The 25,950-nt window shown below is 43.0% G+C and overlaps 1 long non-coding RNA gene across 1 annotated transcript; it reads right to left on the bottom strand.

The window, feature by feature from the left end:
* Window positions 1-21,540: 21,540 nt before the first annotated feature.
* Window positions 21,541-25,425, bottom strand: LOC135278573 (uncharacterized). The gene is made up of 3 exons (XR_010346025.1): window positions 25,317-25,425; window positions 22,957-23,096; window positions 21,541-22,527 (listed from the first exon to the last, which is right to left on the bottom strand). It is a non-coding gene; the product is annotated as an uncharacterized LOC135278573 (long non-coding RNA).
* Window positions 25,426-25,950: the final 525 nt, after the last annotated feature.

Genomic DNA, 25,950 nt, shown 5'->3' with positions numbered 1-25,950 from the left:
AGTAATGATTAATTGTTCTGCATGCGCTCTAAAAATCCAGCACTAATTCCAGCGAGGGGGATCAAGGGCTCAAACTCTCTCCTGTTCAGATCTTCCCCAGCTGTTCTGTGGTAATCACACACAGGAGAAACAGCCCTCAGCACTCCCGGACATTCAGTGTTCTGGGGCATCAGCTGGGTGTTTTTCAAACACCAGCTTGAATGAAATCAAAGGCAAAGTGAAGGTTCTCAGTTTTTCCCCCAGGCAGAATTCCCACTGAGCTCGGCAAGGACTGCAGCAAACTCCTGAAGAGCTGATTTGAAAGCAGGGATCCAAGGCTGGGATTTATCTGTGCACACACACAGAAAACCCCACACCCTGCTTGACCTGGCACTGAGTTATTCATTCAGAAGGAATCCAAGGTTGTCACTAAAAAAAGCTTCAAAGAGTGCAGAGGAATAGATATTTCACCTTATTCACCTCGGGAACAGTGGGAAGAGTAGCTGGGAGTGAGAGAGTGAGAGCTGCAAAAGTTTCAGTGAGCCACAGACAGAGCCAGCCTTCCCTGCAGGACATTTAAAACCTTTCAGAAATCTCACTTCGCCACAAGCAAGGGCCACTTGTTAAACAAACAGCAAGTGGAATATTTGGGATTTTACTCCCTCTTCCATATCCTCTGGTCAGAAGAACGGCTACAGAAATCAGTGAGGGGATGAAGTCAGTAAATTTCATCAGATCTGTACAACTGAGGTACCCTCACTGAGCATGGAAATCCTTGCTGGAGTTTTTAAGAGCAGATTGGATCCTTAATGAAGTTTGGGGCAGTGTCCTAATCCTTGGCTCAGGAGAAAGGACCTGGGGGAATACTTTGCCCAAGTTATTGACTGAAATGAGGAAAAAAGCAGCAACATTCTTTTCCCTCTTGAATTTAATGAAAATAAAACAGGACTCTGAAAGTAAGGCTAGAGGTAGAAAGTTCTCTTTACATTTATTTCTGCTGTAGTATCATATCCTGAAACACTCCAGAAATTCAGATCTCATCTGATTTCTACCTGGCACACAGAAAATTCTCACACTGTCTCCTCTGAGAGGTGTTAACACTTTGCACTGGAGGGTTATGAAATCACAGAAGACATCATTTGCTCCTTTGGCTGATTGCCTGTTTCTCTGGGATACAAATCTCTCCCAGAGCTGCTGGAATGAGCAGGGCATGGTGGGCAGTCTGTACCACCCTAGCTTCCCAAATGTGGGGTTAAGTTTTAAAATCCTGTTTTATTTACACCAGAACTTGTCAAACACCATGAGGAGGGAGAGGTAACTGCTCCAGCCAGGAATTACAGCCATTCCCTTGGGAATAAGGATATCAAACAGGGGGAATGCTGGTCCAAACAGCCTCAGAGAGTGATTGATGGCCCTCTATCAGTGACCTGACACACAGCCTCGAGCCACTGTATACACTCCAAGTTCTCTGCCTCCAGAGTTATTTGCCCCAGAAGGCTGCAGAGACATTCTTGGAATGGGAATTCAGTCCTTCCCATGTTCCAGCACAAGCAGCACAATAACCATGCTCTCCTCTCCTAGCCTTTGACCAGCCAGCTTAAAATAAACACTCAATTTCATATATGGACGTTATTCTAGGAAATGCTTGGCCTGCCCCCTGAGATGTCCACTGCTGACCATCAGAGAACAGCTGATCAAGTTTTGCTCTCCCCTGAGCACTTTTACACTCTCAGGCTCTGTCTGGACTGTTGGGAGCAGTTCACTCTCATCCCAAGAAGCCCAGGATCCCTCCATGCTCAACTAGAGGGATTCTGACAAACAATTAATCAGGGCTCAGGACTGCATCTGCCTCGTGTTTACAGCCAAGGAACGAATTGGGTTGAAAAAGCATCTGAAAGGATAATACTTCAAACCTGATGACTTTGTGGTTGGGCTTTGTTTTCCTGGAAGGAATCTGCTCACAGATCATGTTTGAAAGACCCAACAGACAGGGAATTGATGAGCTTTTAGGTAAACCAAACATATGGTGCTTGCTACGTTCCATCTATCTGGTAATCAGTCATTTAGCAATAAAGGCACAAGAAAATTTGGCCAGCTTCTCAAGACAGGAAATCTGAGGAGAACAATTACAGCCTTAATTTAGACAAATTTTTAACAGCAATTTTTTTCTTCCTATTACATTGTCTTTCCTGTTCCACGGAGTTTTCACTAGCTCCTGTGGAAAATGAGTCCTGGATTCTTCAAACTGTACTGTGGACATAAAACAGCAGTGGGTTTAGGGAATGAAATGTTGGATTAATCAAGGCACTAACCAATAACAGCTCCAAGTTGTTCTTGTGCAATGATTTTCCCAGCTGTATTTAAAAAAATGTACACTGAATATTGTTATTTCAGTACTCTTAACTGAAGCTTCTCAGAAGTTTTCCCTCTTCCCAGGCCCCCATCCCAGGGGAAAAAAGTCCATTCTGGATGCACAATTCCAGAAGGGGGGTCAGGGCTGTTTTCTGCCAACCTGGGGACACAGGACCACACTCAGGTAATGGCTCCAAACATCTGGTAGAGCAGAGGGACTTGGGGAAGGCCAAACTTTGGCCAAACCTGTTGAAGAGCTCTTCCTCTCATATTCCCTGCAGGACTTAGTGCTTTACTGAAGGTAAATTTAGAACTGAAACCCAGGAAATAAGGGTGATGACATGGCAGCCATGGAGAGTCAAGTAGGTATTAATAGGCATAAAAATACCCAAAATTCCTACTAAATATCATGCCTCTATTCCACTCCCCAGCCTTCTCCAAATCCTCCTGGTGCTGAAACTCCCAGAGGGCTCCAGGAGATCCAGGCAGCATTTCCCCAGCCGACCTGCATTAGAAGAACAACTTTAAAATGGCATTTTAACCTCAGTATGCCATATAAAACCAGCTAGTGCTTGTCTGCCACCATCCTGCCCTGTGTGCACATCCCTGCTCCCACTCCCAGATTTCTTCATGTCACTTCCATTCATTACTGAGATGTAGAACAGTGAGAAATTATTAAAGACTTGAAAAATCAATTTGGGCATTTCAACTCCGAGCTCAGACTCCTCAGCTCCTGCAATTTGTGTAACACAAGACGCTGCTAAGACGGCTCCATAAAGTGAATTAGAGCAAATAATTTCTTTGTTCAGCTCCAATATGCTCCAAAGATGGATTCTATATTATATTACATCAAGGGGATTTAGCATTAATACTTCAATACCAAAGAGCTGGGAATGCAGGCAAAACTGTGGCAAACTGCACAAATCAGGATTTGCTTGTTTGACTGCAATAAACTTTCTTTAGAAGAACATTTGACTGAGAAGCATTTTAAAAATGAGTATTTAATTTGATTTCCCATATGGTGTTTAGGAGGTTGGGGGTATGGGATTACCATTAAATATTGTGTTAGATGTACAAAAACTGCAGACAGGAAAACTGAGTTTATACATCAAGTGTGGGTGGGTTTTGTTTGTCTGTTTGTTTTTATTTCAAACATTCCTCGGTTCATTTACAGCATCCTCCATTCTGAGGAGATGATATTTTAAAAGGAGGTTCAGTGCTGTAACACAGAACCCAATCTATAGTTCAATATCTGCAGTCTGGGAGCCTGACATAAAAGATAAGAAACAGATGTAGGGTGAGATGAAGAAATGTGTCTATTGAGGAGTTTCAGCGCGATTTGGCACAAAAATAATTGAAGTCAATATGCAGAAAGCAAAGCTGTCAGCAAATTGCAATGCTCGACTGGAGCACAAATGTATTTACAAAAAGGAATTCTGTGGAGGCCATACGTGGTCTACCAGTTTAAATAGATTAGGAGCACATCAGGATTCGTCTGCTTTGCTCCAGCCAAGGTGTTCACCCTGAATGCTCAGAGAAAACATTTATTAAATTTGAACCATGAATCTCCACCAGAAACTTCCAGTCATGGAGCTGCTGGACCAAAGCTCCCCAGTCAGAGCACTGGGAGCAGTCCCTGCAGAGCCCCTTTGTCCTGGGTTGTAAAATGTGTGAATTCTAATTCCCATCTGTCAGAGCTGGGGCAGTTCTCTGCTGTTCATGGGGCAGTTTTTTCTTTATCTCTCCCACAGCCAATCCTCCCTCCAGGAGATCTCTGCTGTTCATGGCCACTGAGTGTCCCTGCAGGGCTGATAAAATTCCAGCATCCCATGGGGAGATGCTCCGCCCAGGGGAGGAGCCAAGCATTCCTACCTGGATACAATCTGAGCCTGGGACAGCACAGCAGCCTTTGCCCACTGCATTCCCAGAGGAGCAGCTTTCTCCTGCCCTGCATTCCCAGAGGGAGAGCAGACCCATCTCCAGCAGCCCTGGAGCTCCAGAGGAAAACCCCAGCCTTGTGCAGGATCCCTGCTCCAGCAGAAGCACAGCTGGCACTGCAGGAGGGCTGAGCCCCCATGGGATGGGGCTGTGCCACCACCCTGACCCACAGGGGCAGCTCCTGAACTGACTCTGGCAGTGGTTTGTTTTGTATTACTGCATTTTTATTTTATTATTATTTTTTCCTAATAAAGAACTGTTATTCCTATTCCCACATCCTTGCCTGAGAGTCCCTTAATTTAACAATTATAATAATAATTCAGAGGAGGGGAGTTCACATTTTCCATTTCAAGGAAGGCTCCTGCCTTCCTCAGCAGACACCTGCCTTTTCAAACAAACACCCTTCCATGGAACTTACTGACACACAAAAACAGCTCTTCATAGTTCTGCCCAAAAATGGGAATCCAAATATTTTTCAGCCCAGAAAGCCTCCCAATGTCCAGAATTTTGGCTTGCAGTTTCCTAACATGACTAATCTGAGAAGTCACATTTATTCCAAGTTCGAATCAGCAATGCCTTTCTAGAGTTTGGATTAAGTTCCCCCATCCCAAGCTCTAAGAAGTTAAGACTTTAAGTTAACAGCAACCAGAAGGCAAATACAGAAAACCAAACCCTGCCTGGAATATTTCCCCCCACCGGATCATAGGAATTTTTTTAAATCTTATTTTTTACACTATCATATTATTATTATTTATACTAATGCCTGAATTATTGGAATTTTCAAAGACATGAAAATCAAAGTGACCAACCCTTTACCAAATTAAAGAGAATTAATCAGAAAATTCCCAAATGAACATCCCTTAGTCCCAGTTTGTCATGGTACCACCCTACTGCTTCCCAGTAAATACTGAAGTTTCATTTTAATTACCTGAGCTTTTTCATTAATTCACCAAACTTCCATAGTTTATTCCCAGTTCATTTTACCAATCCCACTCTGCTTCTCTTAAAGACAGTTAATAGTGGTTTTTAAAGAACTCTTCCAGCAGCATTGCTGTATTTGCAGGGGGTGACACCACAAATAGCAAACATTGATTTTGATTCCCTTGTTTCTTTAGGCCTCGCTCCATTTACACAGGGATGGGAGAGGAACAGCTCAGCCTCTCAGTACAGATCTATCCATTCCTGCTTCTGAAATAAATTCCATATTTATTATTAATATTATTATTAAAATCCACCTTCCCATTGATACTGGAGTTTTTTTAAAGACATTTAAAACTTGACTATAAACAGCCCATTTGAACCCTGAACAAAAGAAACAAAATATTTTAAAACCAAATGTGATCCTTTCCATTCTGTTCTCGCCTTTTCCTTGGAAACAGGAGTCAGCCTTGGCTGCTTCACACAGATTTGCCTTTTTTTTTTTTTTAATTTAATTCAATATCAGTTCACTAGGAATTGTGGATCACTCCCTGCTGCTTGAGGCAGTATCAAACAAGCTCACACACTTTTCTAATTTGCTTTGTTCTTCTGAGTGGTGAACTTGTTCCAGGCCCATTACAGACATGTTAATTGTTATCTTAACAAAGAAGAACGAATCTGCAAAAGTAACGCTTGTCTGCCATGTATTCAACACACTCTTTAAGCCTCACACTGCTCTAAAAAGTCATTTAAAGATTATTTTGGAATTGTTTTTACTTACCTTTCTTATGTTTTGTTTATTATTTATGCAACTGACAATAATTGCACCTCACAGGCTGTGGTACTGCCACTGCTTGTTATTATCTGATTATTTTAAATTAATTTTCCTTTTGGAAAAGTGGAACTTGATAGTACAGCAGCTAAACTTGATAGTTTAGCAGCCTCCAAGCTAATTTCCTAACTCCCGAGGAAACAAGAAAGGCCTAAAGATATATAAAACTTCAGAAATTTGAGGGTGATCTCCTGACTCAGAGCCCCTCCAGCCCCGCTCATCAAGGGTCATTTATGAGGCAGCACTGTGGAAAAATTTGATTTAATGACCTGTACCTCAATGATTCTGTGGTTCTGTCATAACTCAAGATATTTTTACTGGTAGTTACTGATATTACCAAGATATTTTACTGGTAGATCTTCTGAAACAGAGCCCCTCCAGCCCACACATCAAAAATGGTCATTTGTGAGGCATTGCTGAGGAAAATTTCAATTTAAGGGTCTGTACCTTGATGATTCTATGTCTCTAACAAGAGTCACAGTATTTTTACTGGTAGATACCAAGGTATTTCTGTGACACCCACTGGATGAGAAATTATTCACCAGTTTTCCTCTCCTCCAAGGAGCTGCAGGATGATCAAATTAAAAAAAAAACAAGATTGCAGCACTCCCAAACACACAGCACCCAGGAAAAAAGTTTCCAAATTCCTCAGGATTTTATTGGATCCTAGAAGAGAACATGGAAAGCAGCAATCCCAAAGTCTCAGTATTTGACAGTGCTCTCAATAGCTGTGGTGACAGCACAGCAGCAGAGTGTTTGAAGCCAAGAAAAGAGAATTAAATGTGAAAAACACAAGAGCTGAGGAGTTCAGAGCTAGCCCTTAACAGGAGCTCCTTTTTCTATAATTAGGAAAGCACAGAAAGAACAATTACATTTGCCTGAACCAATCTGTGTGAGCCTGACCTGATTTAAGCACATAAAATAAAAGGAAAACTGGATTTATGATGCTCACATTTTTTAGGAAGTAATTCTCATTTCTGCTTTAATTCACTCCAAAGCCTTTGGTCTCAATACAGCCAATAAACTCAGGTTTTCACATTCAATATTCATGAAAGAGACATAATACAAAAATTAATATTGTGTTCATTTCTCTTCAAATGATTGGAAAATCAGCATTTAATTCCTGCTTGGGTACCAATAAAAAACTGAATTACAAGAGTGACTCAGCCTAACAAGTGTGAGCACAAATGTTGCCTCTCCTGACAAACTCACCCCAAAATAAAGTGGTTTGTTTGGCTGAGCTTAGGGAATTCCTGGTTTTATAAAGTTGTGTTGCAGCTTTCACATCCCACCTGCCCAACAGCAAATAAAGATCTGCAGGGGTTATAGTGACCATGTTAATGAAGCTCCTTTGGTATTGCCAATTCTGCAGCAGAACTTGGGATTTCCATCATTTCTTGAACTGGAATTCTGAAACTTCCTAGAATTCCAGTTCAAGAAATGATGAAAATCCCAAGTTGTTCTTTCCTGCAGCTCTCAATCAGAGAAACTAACGAGAAACACCAAAATATGATCAAAAAATTCCAGTACTTACATAAAAGTAAAATAATTTAATGTTGAAAGATAAAGCAACCTTAGCCCAGTTCAATCAGAACAAGGAAAATAAGAGGGGGGACTTAATTTTCAGTTTATTTTCAGCTAATTACAAAGTCCCTTTAAATTCACTGAAATGCTTTTGGTGAGAAGGGGAGGAGAGTGGGGATAAATTTCCACTTGTCCTCTGCAAAACACTTGGGGATATCTCTTTAGGTGCCACAAATTCTTTATAATTATGCAGAGAAAAATTCCTCCAAATTCTAGAAGGGTTTGAGGACTGGGGTGATGAGAAAAAAAGCTGATGGATTTTTGTATATTAGAATAAAATACAAGTGCCTGGTAACATAAACCAGAAAGCTGATTTGTGGTCTATGAAGCAAAGAAAGAATCGTAATAAAAACCTGTATATTCAGCTTCCTGTTAATTCATAGATGCAGGAACCACAACACCAAAGTAATACCCCATTGGACGGTTTGAAAAAGGAGAAAAAAATAATTAGGCTAAGTCTCAGTAGAAAGAAAATATTCCAAAAATCCCAATTCATTGAGCTTTTCAAAATTAGATCAAAACAAGCAAGACATGAAATACCCTGCTTTTGATTTTTCACAGCTGTATCCCCCACTGAGCCACCTTTGCAGGGAAACATTGTCTGCATTTTATATTCCAATTAGTGCATTAATCTTTCCCTGATTATTTATTCACATTTAAAAGATTTTTTTTTTGTTCCATTTGGTAACTTGGGAGTGCAGAGGGATGGGGAGGATGTTGCTGGGTATTTCCAAAGGAGATGCAGGTACCTCTGACCTCTGCTTTTCTTCAGACAGGTCAATGTCCTGAAATTAAAATGATTAATCACACATGTAATGAGAAAAATAATTGTTTTAGATGTCATTATTCATAAAAAATGGGGCAAGCCCTGCTTTTTTTGGTTTTCCTTAATGCTACTTTCTCCCTTGGGAGAGATTCCTGAGTCCTGTAAGGAACATGGACCTTCTAATTCTATCATTGGGAAAAAATATCTTTAGTACCAATTTTACTTCAATTCTTGTCTGAAATCATCAATAGCAATTCACTTCTTCCAAGATTTTCATCATTTTAAGGATCTCAAAAAGTAAAGCTCTGGTGTTTAGAAACCTCGCTATAACAAACAACTTTTTTGTTAGAAAAAAACTAAAACCAAACAAAAACAAAAACAAACAAACAAAAACCAAACAAACGGGAAAAAAAAAAAAAAAAAAAAAAAACCTGGATTGATTTCTTCCCAGAAAGGGTGGTCAGGCATTGGAAGGGAGTTTTGGAGTCCCCATCCCTGGAGCTGTCCAAGCAATGCCTGGACTCCAGTCTGGTGGAACTGCTGTTGATCAAATGTTGGACTTGATGATCTTGGAGGTCTTTTCCAACCTCAGTGATCCTGTGATTCTGTGAAATCCACTCAAAATCCACTCAGCACCTGGAAACAGGCAACCCTAAAAGCACTGCAGCTGAGCAAGTAATTTATTCTAAATCCCTCCTCCTCCTCTCCAGATATTATCTGGAAACAGATGGGGAAGACAACCAAACAATCATTAATTGCATCATTTCTGCCACGTCCAGGTGAGAAACAACAAGTTTGAGGCAGCTTTGGCTGAGTTTCTTGATCAAACAGCTCAGGTCAGTTGTGACCAAAAGGATTTGGATGTCCCTGGGAATATTCCCAGTCTATAAAGATTTTTATCAATGCACATTTATTCTATCAGCAGAAAAATATTTGTGCTTCCCTTCAAATGAGGCTTTTTTACAGCATTTTCCCAGGTGAGTGATTAAAATAAAAAACCAGAAATCTTACCACGACATTCCAACTTTTCTGTAAAAAAAAATAAAATAAAAAGGGCATCAGATTTCTGTCGGTTGTGAGCAGCTGAGGTGATTTGTCATCTGTAAAGCATGGTGATAAAACACCATGATCACACAGGGCTTCAAAAAACAACTTTCAAAGCGCTCTTCAGAGCATGCTTTGATCAAAATGTTTACAAAGCAGCAGCTTTACAAGAGGTTCCTGAGCATCAATCTTGATTAGGGTTATTTACCAACACAGCAGCAGTGGGGAGGCACCTCTGGAGCTGCACTTCTCACCCACAGATTCAGGAGCTGAGCTCCTTTCCTTGCCCTCAGAAAAGAGAGTTTTCACTAAGCTCAGAAGACAAAAGACAACAATGGGGCTTCTGAAATGATTCCTGAGGAAAGCCTGGAATTATAAATACAGCAGAAAAAGGATTGCTGGAAAAGAGTGTGCAACTCTACTTTTAGTGCAAAAATACCAGAAAAAGAGTAAAACTCAGTGCTAAGAGCACAGAGAACACACATAACTGTGGCTGATTGTGGCAGCAAAACATGGAATCCTCCAGGGTTCTTCAAGACTAGGAATCATGGAATCCTCAAGGGTTCTCCAGGGACCTTCAGGATCACCAAGTCCAACATTCAACTGAATACCCTCCAACCCCCTAAATCATATCCCAAAAAGCCAAATTTGCACGTTGTTTGAACACTTCCAGGAATGGTTTGAACATTTCCACTCCCACCAGCCCCTTCCAGTGTTTAACCACTCCTTCACTGAACAATCAGAAGAAATTCTTCCTGATACCCAACCTGAACCCCCTCAGTGTGACTTGAGGCCAAAATATTGATCAGATTCATGCTCCCAACTCTGCCCAGCTCTGATTCCAAATAGTGCAGAATTCCAGACCAAAAATAACCCTGACCAACCAATCAAAACTAGAAGCTCCCCCAAAAAGCTCAAAAAGCCCCAGCCAGCTGAATTTAACCAAGATTCAGCTGGGAGACACTAAAATATGCACATCAAGAGGCTGGGAGGAAACCACCAGGAACACAAACACTAAGTCAGAGGGAGAGACTTGATCCCAAAAACCCCCTCCTGTTCTCCCAAGGAGGCACCAGCAAGGAGCAATCCAAGATGTCCAAATCTTTGCAAGGGGATTGAGCTGAGGGTGATCCTTTCCTGACATTCCTGAACCATTAAGGCCAGCAGAAGTTTATTCCACACAAACTTGTCAGGCAGCAAACACAAATATAAAACCAGAAATGGCTCACACATCACCTCTCCTAATTCAGAAGGTAATTCTGATTTTCTTCTCCTCTCTCACCCATCAGCCCATTCCAGCAAAGCTGCACATACATAAAATGAGGGCAGAGAAGGTTTATTTAAAACACTGAGCATCCATTCCCTTCTTCAGGTTGTGTTTTATGGGCTTGCATGAATTCTGGTAGCAGAACACCAAGATAAAAGCCCATAATTCAGTTTTCTCTTGACTCCCTCTGTTTGCCTACTGCAAATCTCTGTTGACAGCCTTCTCTCCTCAGCTGGTGCTGATTTAATACAGCTGCAGCCTCTCTCCCTCCACCTCTCCTGGAATCTTTCCTTGTTTTTAACAACCCCAAACCTTCCTCTCCACTTCCACTGCTTATTTAATCCTATGTGCAGCACGTTTGGGATACTCAGTGTAATAAATAATACCCAAACTGTGCCACACCAAGAGCAAAAGAGCTTTGTGAGCCCCTGAGATGAAGCCAATTAAAGGAGGAACTTTATCTATGATACTATGAATTAACAAAAGGAAATAATAGCTGCATTCCACAGGCTGGACTGAGAGGATCTGCTCTCTGATAAAGAAATACGGAAATTAAAATATGAGTAACACTTCTGACAGACAAGATTTGATTAGATGGAAGAAGTTGTGCCTTAAGAGGTTACAGATGTCACTGTCTTGCTTTGAGTCCTTTTTTCGTACAGAACACACTACCCAGAGATTATCAGGGGATAAAAAAAACCCCAAACCCACCTCATTGCCAAGGCTCCATTCCTTCAGGCCTCTGGACTGGAATTGTGAGCTGGAAAACAAAGCTGAGTTACCGAGGGGACAGAAGCAATTGCACAGCCACAAGCCCTTCTGTCACTTCACCTGGGCAGCTGAAAAGTCTCAAAGCAGCAGCAGGAAAAAGAGAAAAGAGCACAAGAGATGCAGAATGGGAACATCCCCCAGTACCTGGTCCCTCCTGCCACCCCACACAACTCCAGTGGCTGCCTCAGGGCAGCACCTGATGAGAAATTCAGATATTTAATGTTCTTTATTTTTTTCTTTTTTCAAAAATACTGAATAATTTCACACCCTTCACCCTTTTTACTGTGATGCTCTGGGCTGGGCCTGCTGGAGCTCCTGGTGTCCCTTCCACCCTGACCCACTCTGGGGTTCTGTCATTCCAGACCTTTCAGAATTCATTTCCAACCAATCTTTCTGCCATCAGAGGTTTGGATTCTGCACCCTGATATATGAAACTTGACATTTTTGCGTTTCTCTACGTTCACTGTTTGGCCATAAAGGTGTCAAAGACAGCAAGAAAAATTATCTGCACCTGCCCAATCCTATTTTATAAAAAAAACTCAGAGCAAAGGAACTTCTCACAAAGTCACACAAACATAAAAAGTTGCAGCTCTTCTGTGAATAAAGCCAAGTTCGATGGAGCAAAGCGAGCTGCAAAGTTTAAGTCAAAAATTCTTTCCAGAGTTTGAATTTCTGCTGGATGCAGGACTAAGCTGCACTTCACTAAGCTGGAAAATTTTAGGCATCAGGATTTGCTTTGTCTATCTGGTACTTTTCCAGCAAGCAATGAACTTTTCTTGTGTAAACCAAGTTCACAAGGGCAAGACCAGGTTTGGAAAAAAATCTATTCCTGGCTTTGCACCAATAATCCACCATTTTTCTGGTTTAACTTCATGACCTCTTTCTCCCAAGTCAGCAGAGGCTGCCAGAAAGCAACTTGGCTTTGTAATGAAGATGTTAGGAAGGAGGGAAAAGAGATACTAAAAGCAAAAAGATTTTTAAAAAATCATTAGTTCTGAATATTTAGAGGTTCACAGGACTATTTCTTTATGATTTAAGATTATTTAAAACCTTTTAAATAATAGTAATGATAATTTTGAAATAATAGTCACATCACCACTTGGAAAGGTGTCCCTGCTGCTTTCAGTCAGACCACTCAAAAATTACACATTTTCATCTGTGAAGTCAAAAAAAAAAGTTAGAACTGATATGGGAAAACCACAGAAATATTTTCCCCTCTTCTCTACACAGGATACCAAACAAGTTCAAATATTTCAAGGAGATTAATTATGCTTCCAACAATTTAATCTTCTATATATAACTGTTTTCAGGGAAACAGATAGGATTGTAAATATTTAAAATAATTGTTTATTTGAAGTATAAAAACAACTAAAAATTGTCTGCCTCATTGCAGGATGTGTGGCTTCTCACACCTCAGAGCTGCTGGGGAAAACTTCCTGCACTGCTGCAGAACTCCAGAAATGCAGCTGCACTGAGGGGAAACTTCTCTGCAGAGCTGGATAAACGAGTGCAGACTCTAGAGGGAGTTCTAACTTTGCCATATATTCCCCCTTACAGAATTTTTATCGTTCGTTCACAACAAAACAAATAAATAACAGAAAAAGGTGAATTTTCTCCTGGATATCTGCTTCCTCCCCTGCCCTCTGCCCCTGGGCAGAGTGGGAGCTGCCTGGCACAAGAATCCTGCTGATACTCAGATTTCTGCTTTTCTTACTGGATCGTGATGGAGAGGAAATGTGAATTTTCAGCTGGTTTTGGTGACTGGTGCTCCTTCAGTCTGAGCATTTCACAATGCCAGGTCTGGGAGCCTTGTGGTGCTCCATGAGGATGAACCCCATCAGAGAGCAGGTGAGAAAATACTGAAGGAAACAAAGGCTTTGTAAAGATATTTTCACCATGAGTTATCTTCTCTGTAAGGCAGCAAAGCTGTCTGGGCACTCCTGTTGCAAATTCCCTGGGTGGGTTTGTGTGCACTGATAATGGATTTTTTGTTTCTTTTTTGTTAAGGTCAGAATTAAATGTGTGAGATGGTGTTTCCTGTTTGGGACTTAGATGTTTGTTAATTCTTATTTATATTACAGTCTCACAAGTCACCAGTTCTGCAGTGGGTGACTCTAACAAACTAAAAATTGAGCCATATTTGTCTTTCTACAAGGCTTTTTGAGGATAAACTGGCAAATAAATTACACTTGAATTATTTTTATTTTTAACCTAATAACTACCTACCTGTGTTCCACAATGTGGACTTTTTAATACAATTACACAATACTAATTAAACCTGTGAAGAAGGTGAAGAAGGACCAGCCTCCACCCTATAATCTCCATCTTTTTATATATATTATTATATTCCAGAACACACTGAGACCTTCCCAGCACAGGAATGGTGGATGGCAGGGATGGCCAGCCAGTCTGAAACACTCCCTGGAAGCCCTGAACCAGAGCTCAGCTTTGCCAGGGCTCTTGGACAAGGGGATTTGCCTGCAATTATGCACTTGGCAAAAACCACAGGATCACAGAGTGGATAAGGCTGGAAGGGTTCACAGTGGGACACCTGCTCCAGCAGGGTCACAGCACTGGGGCCAGATGGGGCTGGAAAATCCCCAGGCAGGAGACTCCAGAGAATCTCTGGGGTCTGTCCCAGTGCTCACAGCAAAATCTGCCTCCTGAGCAGAGGGAATTCCCAGGATCTGTCCCTGCTGTTCACAGGGACACTCAGGGACACCCCAGCACAGACAGGGACACCTGGGGACACCTGGGGGTGAGGCTCCTCTCAGCTGGGGCTCCTCTCCAGGCAGAGCAGCCCCAGCTCCCCCAGCCTCTCCTGGGCATGGAGATGCTCCAGGCCCTTCCTTGTATCTGCAGCTGCTCCAGGAGCTCCTGTCCCTCCTGTCCTGAGGAGCCCAGAGCTGGACACAGCATTCCAGATGTGCCCCCAGGGCTGGGCAGAGGGGCAGGATCACTCCAGCTGTGCTGGGCAGAGGGGCAGGATCCCTCCCTGACCTGCTGGGAGTGCTCTCCCCACTTCACCCCAGGATCCCTCTGCCTTCCAGGCCCCCCGGGAACGCTGCTGGTCCAAATTCTCTCCCCAGCTGCAGAACAGCAGCCCAGAGTGCAGCTGTGGCACCCACTCTTCAGAGAGCATTCTGAAATAAAAGCACTTCCTCTGCAACTCTGATTGAAAACTTCAAGAGGTCACAAATACAGCACTGACTGTTGGATATCAAGAAGCCAAAAAAATCCACATTTCCAGTATTTCTGTACATTGAAGGTGAGTTTAAACATTCTAAAATTGCAGAATTCTTCTGCTTTAAGGCACAACATCATGGCACTCCTCTGAGCTGAAGAAATCCACAAGAACTGGAATAAAGGCTGCTAACCCTTTATTACTGTGTTGTCCTGTTAATCCAACATCTCCTTTCACTTCTGTTATCAATAAGTCTCTCAAAAACAGATTAAAACTTTCCTCTTCCAGTAAAGACAGCAATTTACAGCAAGGGGAAAACAGCAAAACCCACATACACACACAGTCCTCAGGGATGTTTTCCACTTGTCTAAATATTCTTTAACATACACACACACACACAAAATTATATTAGCATTTATTTTTTTTTCTTAGAGGATAATGTGGCAAATTGCATAGACAAAAACTATCTGCAGGTAAACTCTCAAGAATTCAATATAAGGAGTTTAAGAGTAATCCTATGTTTCCAGGGAAGAAAAAACACTTCAGACAGCTGTCTACCTCTCAGCCTTTATCTCTCACTTCTGCAGGGTTTTTTGTTGCCACAGCAGCACCAGAACCTAAAAAAAATTCATCTGTAACATCTGTGAACCACAGCTGCCCCCCAACCACTCACTGGTTTCATTTTAAGAAATAAAACCACTCAAAACTCACTCACTGGAGCAATGAGGAGGGGAAAAAAAGCAAACTGCACTTAAAGTGATTTCTGAAGGAGCGAAAAAAAAAGTGTGCTGAGACAGATACTTCTTATTGTTCAAGTGCTCTTTCATCCTATTTCCCAAACTTGACTCTGTTTCAAGTCAGAGCTCCAGGATGGAGCTCAGCTGAACTTGGGAGAGCTTTCCAGGCATCAGGAACACTCTGCTGTCAGCACTCACTGCTGAGCCCACTGCAGGGGCTCAGGGCTTTCCATTCCTTTGTGGAGCTGTGGATAACCAGAAGAAAGCCAATTTTCAGAAGCATTTTGGGGGTGATATGACAGGCAGCACAGAAGTCTGGAGGAGGAACTCCAGCCCTTCCATCTTTTTGCTCTTTCCCTGTTTTCAAATCTCTTCTCTCCTCATCATCCAGAAATCGAGCCTTTGCACAAAGTGCATTTCTTTCTCCTCAATATCAATTTAAAACCATTTTTCATAATAGGCTCAGAATAGCAGGGGGAAAAAACACAAACCACATTTTCCTCCTGTCCAAAGGAAGCAATGGGATAATGGACTGGCTGAAAAAGTGTTTTCCCCAAAGGCTGCAGCTCTTGGCCAAAGACACTCCCACTTGAGCCATGAAGGAAATTGCCTGTTGGTGTAAATATGCCAAATGCTACTTAGACACTCCATGGCTGCTCACAAGCTGAAATATTCCTTCCTAACTCTGGATCACAAGCTTTTTATTGCTGCTGGCACAGCCTGTGACAGCAGGGAAGAGTTTTTTTGGGTACTGCAATGCTGAGAATCAGCAGGATGTTGTTCGAGCAGAGGGATGTTGGCCTGAGCAAGGGTCACAGGGCTGGTGGGGACAGCAGGAACACAAACCAGGCCTTTGCTGTAATTCAAATCAGAAAAAAAACCCCAAAAACAGTAAAACAATTGAACAGAATGTATCAGGGCTTTATTTTTTGAAGGAGAGGTGTGCTGTGTGCTGGCTTTGCCGGGCACCCAGGCCTGTACTTTTTGCTTTATGTGTACCTATCCCTTATTAAACTCTTAAAACTGTAAGGAGAGTGGGCTGCATTTCTCCCAACACCCATCCTCAAACACCTGCAGTGGGACATTCTCAGCTCTCACAGCACTGAGGGAAAAGGCAGGTTTAATTTCCAGCCAATTTTTACAATCATCCCTAAGTCAATGATACTTATATTTGAATTATTTGACAGTCATAAGCCAGTTCATTTCAGTGACCACTGATGGATGACTTGCTATGAGACACTGATGGCTGGTTAATATGTCCTGAACATAACCTTGAGACAACGGGAGCTCAAAGCATCCCATCATTATACCCCTCAGCAGGAAGCAAGTTCCACAGCTGACATATGGAAAGGCCAAACCATTCTTCCGTTCAGAAGAAACAAAAACATTCCTATTATTTCAACTGTTGACTATTGAGTATTTCAATTGCTTCACTGTAAAGCACTCAGTGAGTTTCTCAAGAGCGCTTTGTAATTCCCTCCTCACTTGCAGAAGCACAGAACTACAAGAAGGAAAACCTCAGCATCCTAAAGACACCTGTGACTTATGATTAACCTCACAATTACCATCGTTAAAGCATGGTTAAAATTGAGTAAATAATTCCGACAGCAACGCGATGAGCTTTACCACCACCTCCCAGCCACAACCTTCCTGAAACCCCCTCAGTTCAATACTCCAAATTATTTCAGAACACAGGGACCCTAAAAACCTCTAAAACCCCCTCCTCCAAAACCCACCTGGCTGCTTTGTCATGCAGATCTACCGAGCTGCTCGCAAAGGTTTCAGGAATAAATGGAGACTTGTGCCTCAAGCAGCATAAAGGACAAATCTCAACAGCTCAGGAGAGAAATACCAACACTCGCATGTGCTCATACAGCCATAAATCAGCGAGATGGCCTCCAGCTTCTCTTCCAACATTGTACTCAAATTCACAGGCTGTCCCTTGCAGGAGAACAGGAAAAAACCTCCTAAACCCAGGAAAGGAGCTGTAGAAGCCCAGCAGATTTATGGAGCCAGCAGCCAGTTGTCAGTGGAGAAGTCGTCAGCTTATTCATTAGTCTGCCTCCACACAGGAGAAATAAAGAAAAAAAATAAACACCAAAATCCAGCCGCCGTGAGAGCGTTTTAACAGCGGTGGTTGAGATTAAAGGTAACCTCCAGACCCTCCCAGCCTCTAAAATACAAATAAACACTTTTATTCCAAGGTGCGCTTTCATCCTCTTTCCCGTGCTTTGCTGTTGTTCGAATCAGCATTGCAAAGGACACCTCTGCGGAACTTAAGAGGATTTGGGGGACATCAGAAATACTCTGCACATCCGCCTTAGGCTGCTAAACCCCCTCCAAGAGCAGGGATTTCTTCGCTGCTTTTCTGCGCGAAAGCCGAGGTGATGGGTCAGGTGCATTTAGCACCTGAGCCCCAGTCAGTGAGCGCGTAAAGTGCGGCTTAAACCGCTCGCAACAGCAGAGATCCCAACACCTCTGAAAAGCTGGAAATCCCCAGGGAATTGCTGAAAAATAAAGTCTAAGCAGGTCTCATTTTCTGAGCGTCCATCAGTCTGGGGGGCAATGCCCAAAGGTCTGGAAATTTTCTTTTTAAAAGAGTTGAGTAACAGAGGAAAGAGGAGTTCAAAGCATTTTTCAAAGGACAGGAGAAATTCTGAAAGGTCCCTTCAACTTGGGATATTCCATAATTTCCACCCCTTTGGTAAAATGGTAGAAAATATGCAGAAGTTGAGAGGGAGGAGATGCAAAAAAACCACAAAAGTAAAAGCTGTCCTCTGCAGCTACAGCTGCCACCTCACACATGGACACAGCACCACGTCAGACTGCAGATTTAGATTTCTCGAAGACCCCGGGAAATCCAAGGAAATCCAGGCTTTTTCCCTGAGGAATTCACTTTCCCAACCCACCTTCCAGGCATTCTTTTCACCTGAACACAAAAAAACACACAAAAAAACCTCCACAAACCCAACCACATACACTAACAACCAACCAAACATCGGGAGAAAGGTAAAACGTCAATATTTTTGTGAGTTTCTAGGGAAAGGCAAAACCTCAGCCCAAGTCCAGCATGTACCTCTTCACACCCTGGTGCATGATGTAGTTTAAATTATTAAGCAGAACAGTAATGATAGCTTTATCCTCCTTGATCACCTCTCTTGGGCAGCTCCATATTAACACGAGCTCGTTCTTCCCAGCTCGTTTAGTGAGCAGCTCATTGACATCAGCATATCCTTCAGGAACAATCCCCGTGAATAACGAGCCCTGGCTCGTTCTCACACCGCAGTGATTTATTCCGTGGATTGGGGTTTCTAAATCAGGGTTGAGTTTCCTGACTGGGACCAGCGTGGCAGTGCCAGCCCCTCCTATTTGGGGGGGTTTTGGTGGCTTTTTTTGCGCCCCTTGCCTGACACACGTGGGAGGGAGCCCAGCCAGCCAGAGAATGCCTCGAACATCTTCCCACTCAGGTCTCCTCAGAGAGCTTTCCCCTTGTTTGTCCTTCTCACATGAACAAATGTTCTTTTTTATTCGCCGCTCAGCAGGCGAGACCCCTGGAGGGGCAGGGGCTGCAATGGGAACGTGCCAAGTTGGGCAGGGCTTGGAGCAACCAAAAGTTTAATATTCCCTCCCCCAAATCCCTTCAAGATCTATTTTACATCACAGCTCCTTCAGCAAAAGATCATGGAAGCTCCTCTACCAAAATACCTATAGAATTTCCATAGAAGTTCCAATTTTCCCCAATTTTCTTCCTGATGAAAAATTTAGCCATGATGTTATTCCCATTTGTAGGTTGCTAGGGGCTCCAGCCTGTGTAAATAATGTCAGGGGCCCATTTTATACCACCATCCATAAATGTGCCAGCAGAAGAGATCCCGTGGGCACAAACAGTTGTTGCACTGAGAGATTCCATCACGCCAAAGTCTTGGGATGTGCAGTCTGCCCGGAGCACTGTGCGTTAGCTCTGTGACTTTTTCCAAACATAATGACCTTGGTCATTATTTAAATGACTGCTGCTCAGATTTCCATCTGGCCCGTTCCAGCAGCAGCTTTGAAGTTGTGTTTCTGTCTTTTCAGACTCCTGCTGTGGCTCTGGAAGAGGTTTTTAATCCCTGTGAGCAGCAGTTAACAACAGAAGAGCTCGTGGACAGGTGAAGTGACACCAAGCACTGCCTGAACATCACAGGAACTGGGAGAGAAAAGCTCTGGACACTGGACTCGGTCTGGGGTGTGTTTTAAAGGGAAGGAGGAATGATCTTTCTGTCCTTTTGTGCTTCTTCTCCAGACCCTGTGCCCAGCAGTGCTGGGCTGCTGTCACCACCTCCCTCCCCAGCTGAAGAGCCCAGCATCTCCTGGTGGTTCCAGGGATTTCCAAGATGTTTCACTCCACCCTGGCTGGGCTAGCCAAGGGTTCTAAACCCTTTCTGCTAATTCAGCTCATACCACCGCCCTTCACACAGCCATCAATGGCACCATGGACACTGAGCAAGGGGAGAGAGGGCACCTGTGCTCAGCTCTGGAACCCCAAGATCAGGAGAAGGAGCTGCTGGACCGAGGCCAGAAGAGGCTGAGAAGGTGATCAGGGGGCTGAAAATAGGCTGAGAATATTTGGGTTATTTGTTCTGAAGAAGAGAAGGCTCTATGGAGATCTGAGAGCCCTTTCTGGATCCTAAAGAGGCTCCAGGAGAGCTGGAGAAGGACTTTGGGAAGGGGATGGAGGGACAGGGCACAGGGAATGCCTTCCACTGCCAGAGGGGAGGGCCAGGTGGGATATTGGGAAGGAATTCTTTCTGGAAGTTCTCTTCTCCTGACATTTTTTTCAGTTGCTCCAAGCCCTTTCCCAGCTCCAGCTGTGCCAGCTGCAGACCTCACCACTCACCCTGGGATCTTCCTTCCAGTGTCCAGGTCGGGATGAGGAGCTCCCAGGGAAGACTCTTTCACACCATGGTCCCAAATCCTAAATTGTTTTGTCTCTAGACTTTCCTCTGTCTCATTCCCTTCCAGCTTCAAATACAGTGCAACTGAACACTGAATTTTGCTTGGGGAACACCTCAGGAATATTCCGTAAAAGGAAGGGCTGGGCAGATGGAAGGAAATATAGAATATTTCCCTTTTTTCCTGCAAGTTTGATGCAATATTGTGATCAAATGATTTCTGCTTCTTGTCAGATCCCAAATAATATGGAAAAAGGGTCAGAATCCACACCCTAAAGCAGCCCTATCCCATATAAACATGGAATCATTAAAGGTAGGAAAGCCTTCATAGAAAGCCACAAAACCATTTTCCCAAGCAGCACATCCACACATTTTTGAACACTTCCAGTGATGGTGACTCCATCCCTGCTCTGGAAACCTCTTTTTACATGTTTTACACCCTTCCAGTGAAGAATTTTTCCTTAATATCCCATCTACAAACAATGATTAATTTCTCACAGCTTTTCAGTGCCCACCAGGCTTTATCTAAAACTGGGTTCAGCTCCTCAGTGAGAAAAGCCAAATCCTCAGGCAGCACCTTGGGAAGCTTTAAAGGATTTTCCAGGAATTGTGGATTTGGGTTCAGTGTCAGCAGACCTGCTCATCATGCCTTGATGCCCTGGGTTAAATGAGTAAATAAAGAGTTTTTACCACTCTGGATGTTAAACTCCTCCTGGAAACCTGGCCACAAGTGCAGAAGTGGGAGTAAGGCTGAAGGTTTGTGTTTCTCTCCTTAAAAAGATTGGAAGCAGCTGGATTTTCATCTGGTAGCCCTGTTGCAATCCCGAGGAGGACAATGCAATTATCCACCTGAGTGCTAATTGCAGGAGTCAGCCAGTTGTGCACAATTGGGATATTTATTATCCATAATAGATGGGTCTGGAGCCTCGGTTTGTGCCAAGCAGCTGTTTGTTTTCCAGGAGACAGCTGTTATTGGGATTCAATTCCTGGTTTTTCCAAATGTCACAAGAAGAAACGTGGCATGTTAGCTCACAGTTGCATAAACTGCTCCCTGGAATTAATAGCATTTCAGAAAACCACACACAAATTTGCATTATTAATGAAGATTACTCATTGCCATTGTGATGTTTTACACTGTGGCCTGACAAGAACTACATTCAAAAATGACTTTCAGCCAGCACAGAGCTATTTTTTATTCTTAATTTTCATGTTATTGGAAGCTCCACAGTTTGTCCCAATTAAAAGTTAGATTCTGCCTCATTCAAAAGTATCTTTAATTCCAAACAGGTACTGCTTGCTCAGTGTTACAGCAATAAAAGTTTAACTGGGGTAAGAACCCCATTTTACAAGGTCCAAAGACAAAGAGAGAGAGAAATAAATTAAATTAAAATGCCAGCCTAGAGTGAGGGCAGGTAACACTTTCTACCTGGCAAATTAATGAATAAAAAATAAATATAGAAACAAGTAATTTTTTCAAAATACAAGTATTTTCTTTCTCATTGAAAGAAGTGATTAATGCCTTTTAAAGTATCATGGCACAACTTTGCCAAGCAAAAATCAGAGCTTTTCAGAAAAGAGGTGAAAATTTGGTCTCTAAATCATCTTAGCTTGGCCCAGGTCATTGAAAGATCAAGTCCCTTTTTCAGTATCTCAGGAATGAGCTTTTCTTCTCTGCCTGGTCCTCATTTTGTTTGTACAATTCAAGCTGAATTTTCAAATTTGAAGTGCATGATCTATTGGAGCAGCAGTTTTAAACTTAATATGGCTTTACAATACTTTCATAAGCCACCAAGAAAACAGAATTTTCTTGCCATTTTGCCAAGCCTGCCTTCTAAAAAAATTAAAAATCTTTGTTTTAATAAAAAAATAATGACATGACAGCACATAAATAGCAGAGGGGACACCTTCTACCATCCCAGGGTGTCCAATCCCAATCCAGCCTGGCCATGGACACTTCCAGGGATCCTGGGCAGCCACAGCTGCTCTGGGAATCTGTGCCAGGACCTCCCCACCCTCCCAGGGAACAATTCCTTCCCCAAATCCCATCTAAACCCATTTTCTCTCATTTTTTGAAGCCATCCCTCCTTGTTTTATCACCACAGTCCCTCTTCAGCTTCCAATGCTGCTCTGAGGTTTCCACACAACCTCCTCTTCTCCTGGCTGAGCATCCCCAACTCCCCGAGCCTGGAAGGGTCACCAGCCATGGATCATCCCATGGAATCACCTGTGGGAAATAGGAAAGGAAAGAAGGTTTCTAGACAGCTGTAAAAGCAGGCCTCAGGAGCAGAAAGAACAGAAAACTTAGAACTAGCTGCAAAGTCTGAAAGTAAAAAAAGTTACAAAAACACAGAAAGGAAGGACATGAACCTTGCTTTCTGTATTATTTTAACTTTTCTACTTTCAGACTTTGAAAGTTTTAGGCTTGGCTGAGACAGACCTTAAGACTGCAGAAAAATATGCTCAGCAAGATGGGAGAAGGTTTTAAGTTTAATAACGGAGTATTGTGTATTTCTAACAGAGAGCAAACAAGCATTGTGTGCAGCAGGTGTTTGTGTGCTTTTAGTGGCTGGCTGGAACAATTGTCTGTGAGCTTTAGCAACGTGCCATTGGCTAGAAAGTTTTTTTAAATGCTCTGGAACAAAGAAATCTTTACCTGCTGCTGGCAGGACGTGAGCTTTGCCATCCTCCTGTGGTCTCAGCCCTGCAATGAGGCTCCAAGAACACATCCCAGCAGTCCTGTCCTGTCAGTGAAAACCCCAAACGCCACCCTGGGAGAACGGGGAAGGAATCCTCCTGTGGAATGGGAATCTGAAATCAGCCCTGGGAGGAAGGGCTGCCTGGGCTGGGTTCAAGGGAAGGTGGAGCAAGAGGAAAAAACTCCAGTGTATATTTTACAGCAGCTTGGAAATAAGTAGCTGCTGTACAATATACAATAGAAGTTCTTAAAATGACTTTAGGATACTTTAAATATCCTGTTGGCTCATCCATTAAAATAACATAATTGATTGAGCCTGTTCCAATGAACTATGAACTTGAAGCATTTTTACTTCTGGCTACAGCTCCTTCCTTCAGCATAAAAAATGACAGATCTGGGATTTCTATTTTTAGCCAGGATTTTAACTTTAAAATGGCAAAAATACAAGCGCTGAAAAGAGGTTTTCTGCTTCCATCCTACTCACTCTCCATGGGTTAATTCTTCATTAGTATCAGTGCTAAAGGGGAAATCAGCAGCACAAGGAGGATAGAAATATTAATGTCTCCATTTGGGAGCATTTAAACATGATTTCTTTTAAGTGCTGTTGCTCTAAAGGGTCACTTAAATGCATGTATTTACATATATAATAGAGATAATATTTTGGCATAGATTTCTGTGGCATTAATGTACAATATTTTTGCTGCCCTATAGAGTTGTGGTTCAAACAGAGAGTGGAAAGTTAAATGTTGGCAAAAGCTGTGGCAGCAACTTTATTTAGTGTGTGATGCAGTCAGATGTTCCTACAGGGCAGCCTCTGAGCCTTGGGCAGGCAGGAATATAGATCTGATCCTGGATATGCACTTACTAATGGGATAAGCTGGAACTTAATTACCTGCTTGTACTTTCAATTATCTGACTGAGCATGTGAGAGTAGGATTTTATGCACCCAGGACCTCAGGGAGCCCTGGGAAGGATGCAAACACACATTCACATATTGCTCTAGCCAATTTCTCCTTCTAGTTCCCAAAAATCGAATCATTTCAACAACAACAACAACAAAAAGCATTTAATACTTCTTCCAATTTTCCTGGCTCGTATTTTACAGGATGATTTTGGGACTGAGGCACTAAACTGAGGGGAAAATTAGTTCAGTTCAGCTCTTGGTTTTGCTCCAGATTGCTCGTGTCACATCAGGGAAGTCATTTAACCTCATGGTACCTCAGGTCCCATCTGTGCTGTGGGAGAAACACGAAAAAACCTGACGAGAGTGTCAGACACAACAGCAATCTGGCCTGGAGAAATACCCACGCTGAAAAGAGCTTTGCATCCTCCTCTCTTGATAATTCACAGGTGGCTACTTCATCACCTTAGCTCTGAAGGATAATTCACATCAGCACGAGGAGGAATTAAACATCAGTACCTTCATTCTGAAGTATTTTATACACAGTGCTCTGCGATGCTCTTGGTCTAAAAAGCCACAAAAATGCAAACCAATGGGGAAGAAATCCTTTCCTTTTAACTAATTAAATAGAAATTCTTAATTCCTAGCCCTTCTAAGGGCCATTTTCTTCTTAAATCCACTGTTTTTAGCTTTAAGACCTGGTGAAAGATGCAAAGTAAATAGCTAATAGCATGTCTGGGCTGCATTCTCTGCTGGGATCACTCAGGAGAGCACGGGGCTTTCTGAGGGAGTTTTTAACTTGCAGGCCATGCTGGAAATCCTCCATGCCTGGTTTTTGTGGAGTGGTTCATTGTTGCAGTAAGGTAGAAAAATTATATAAAAGTATAACAGAAAGACCTCATAAAATCAGGCCTGTTCTGTTAGATCAGTGGCTGGCCTGTCAAGGTAGCACTTTGCAAGTTCCCATGTGAAAGCAATCCTGGCGTGAACAGTTTGTTAACACAACAATCTATTCCTGGGTAAAAATAACAACTAGCACCTACATAAACATTACATCTATCAGTGAAGAAAATAGGTAAACAATTTAAGAGTAGAGAGATTTGATGGACAAGTAAAATACCTTTTGCTAACCAATAAAGTGATTGGCAAAAAAGCTGCTAACCAATTGGAGCCACGCACAAGGTCTGTAAAACTGTACAAAAATGAGTTATGTGAATAAAGAAGAGGCTTTTTCCGCCATGAAGAAAATGGAATTTCACGTGGTTCATTCACAGTTCATCTTCCCTGATACCCCAGCAGTGCCTTGGCCTGTCCATCACCTGATCCAACTCAATAAAGCGGGGGTGCATTAATTAGAGGTGTGATGGGTGAATCTGCCCTGCACTGAAACAGGGACAACTAAAGGGACTGTACAGACCTGCTTACTGGCTCGAGGTCCCAGGCTGCCTGCTGTCCATGGCCATCCAGCTGCCCCCATGCTGGAATTGTAAAGGTTGGAAAACATCTCTGAGGCCATCAAGCCCAAGCATCAACCCAGCACTGCCACAGAACCAGGGCCCCAAGTGCCACAGTCAGCCTTTGAGGTATTTTAGGGATGGCAACCACTGCCCTGGCAGCTGTGCCAGTGCCAGATCATCTTTTTAAGGGGAGAAATTTTCCCTAAAATCCACCCTGAGCCTGCCCTGGCCCAGCCTGAGGCCGTTCCCTCTCCTCCTGTCCCTGTTCCCTGGGATAAGATCCCAAATCGCCCCAGCTCTCCCCTCCTGTCAGGAGCTGTACAGAGGCAGAAGTTCCCCCTGATCCCCCTTTTCTCCAGGCTGAGCCCCTTCCCAGCTCCCTCAGGATTCTCCAGCCCCTTCCCTGCTCCATCCCCTCATGGGGAAGCCCAAAATCCAGTGCCCACCTTTTGGCCATTAAGTGGTGAAATTCATCTTGGCAGTGCCCAGGGCCAGGTGAAGAAGAGCCACAGATGTCTCCAACCCTGACAAGGAAACACCAACCCCCAGCTGGGCCCTGATGAAAACAGGACAGATTCCTATGGATGTGATGGA

Source organism: Passer domesticus, chromosome 11 (assembly GCF_036417665.1).
Source record: "Passer domesticus isolate bPasDom1 chromosome 11, bPasDom1.hap1, whole genome shotgun sequence".
Lineage (NCBI taxonomy): Eukaryota > Metazoa > Chordata > Aves > Passeriformes > Passeridae > Passer > Passer domesticus.
The sequence above is the reverse complement of the archived record's forward strand: the minus strand, read 5'-3'. Positions and strand labels throughout refer to the sequence as shown.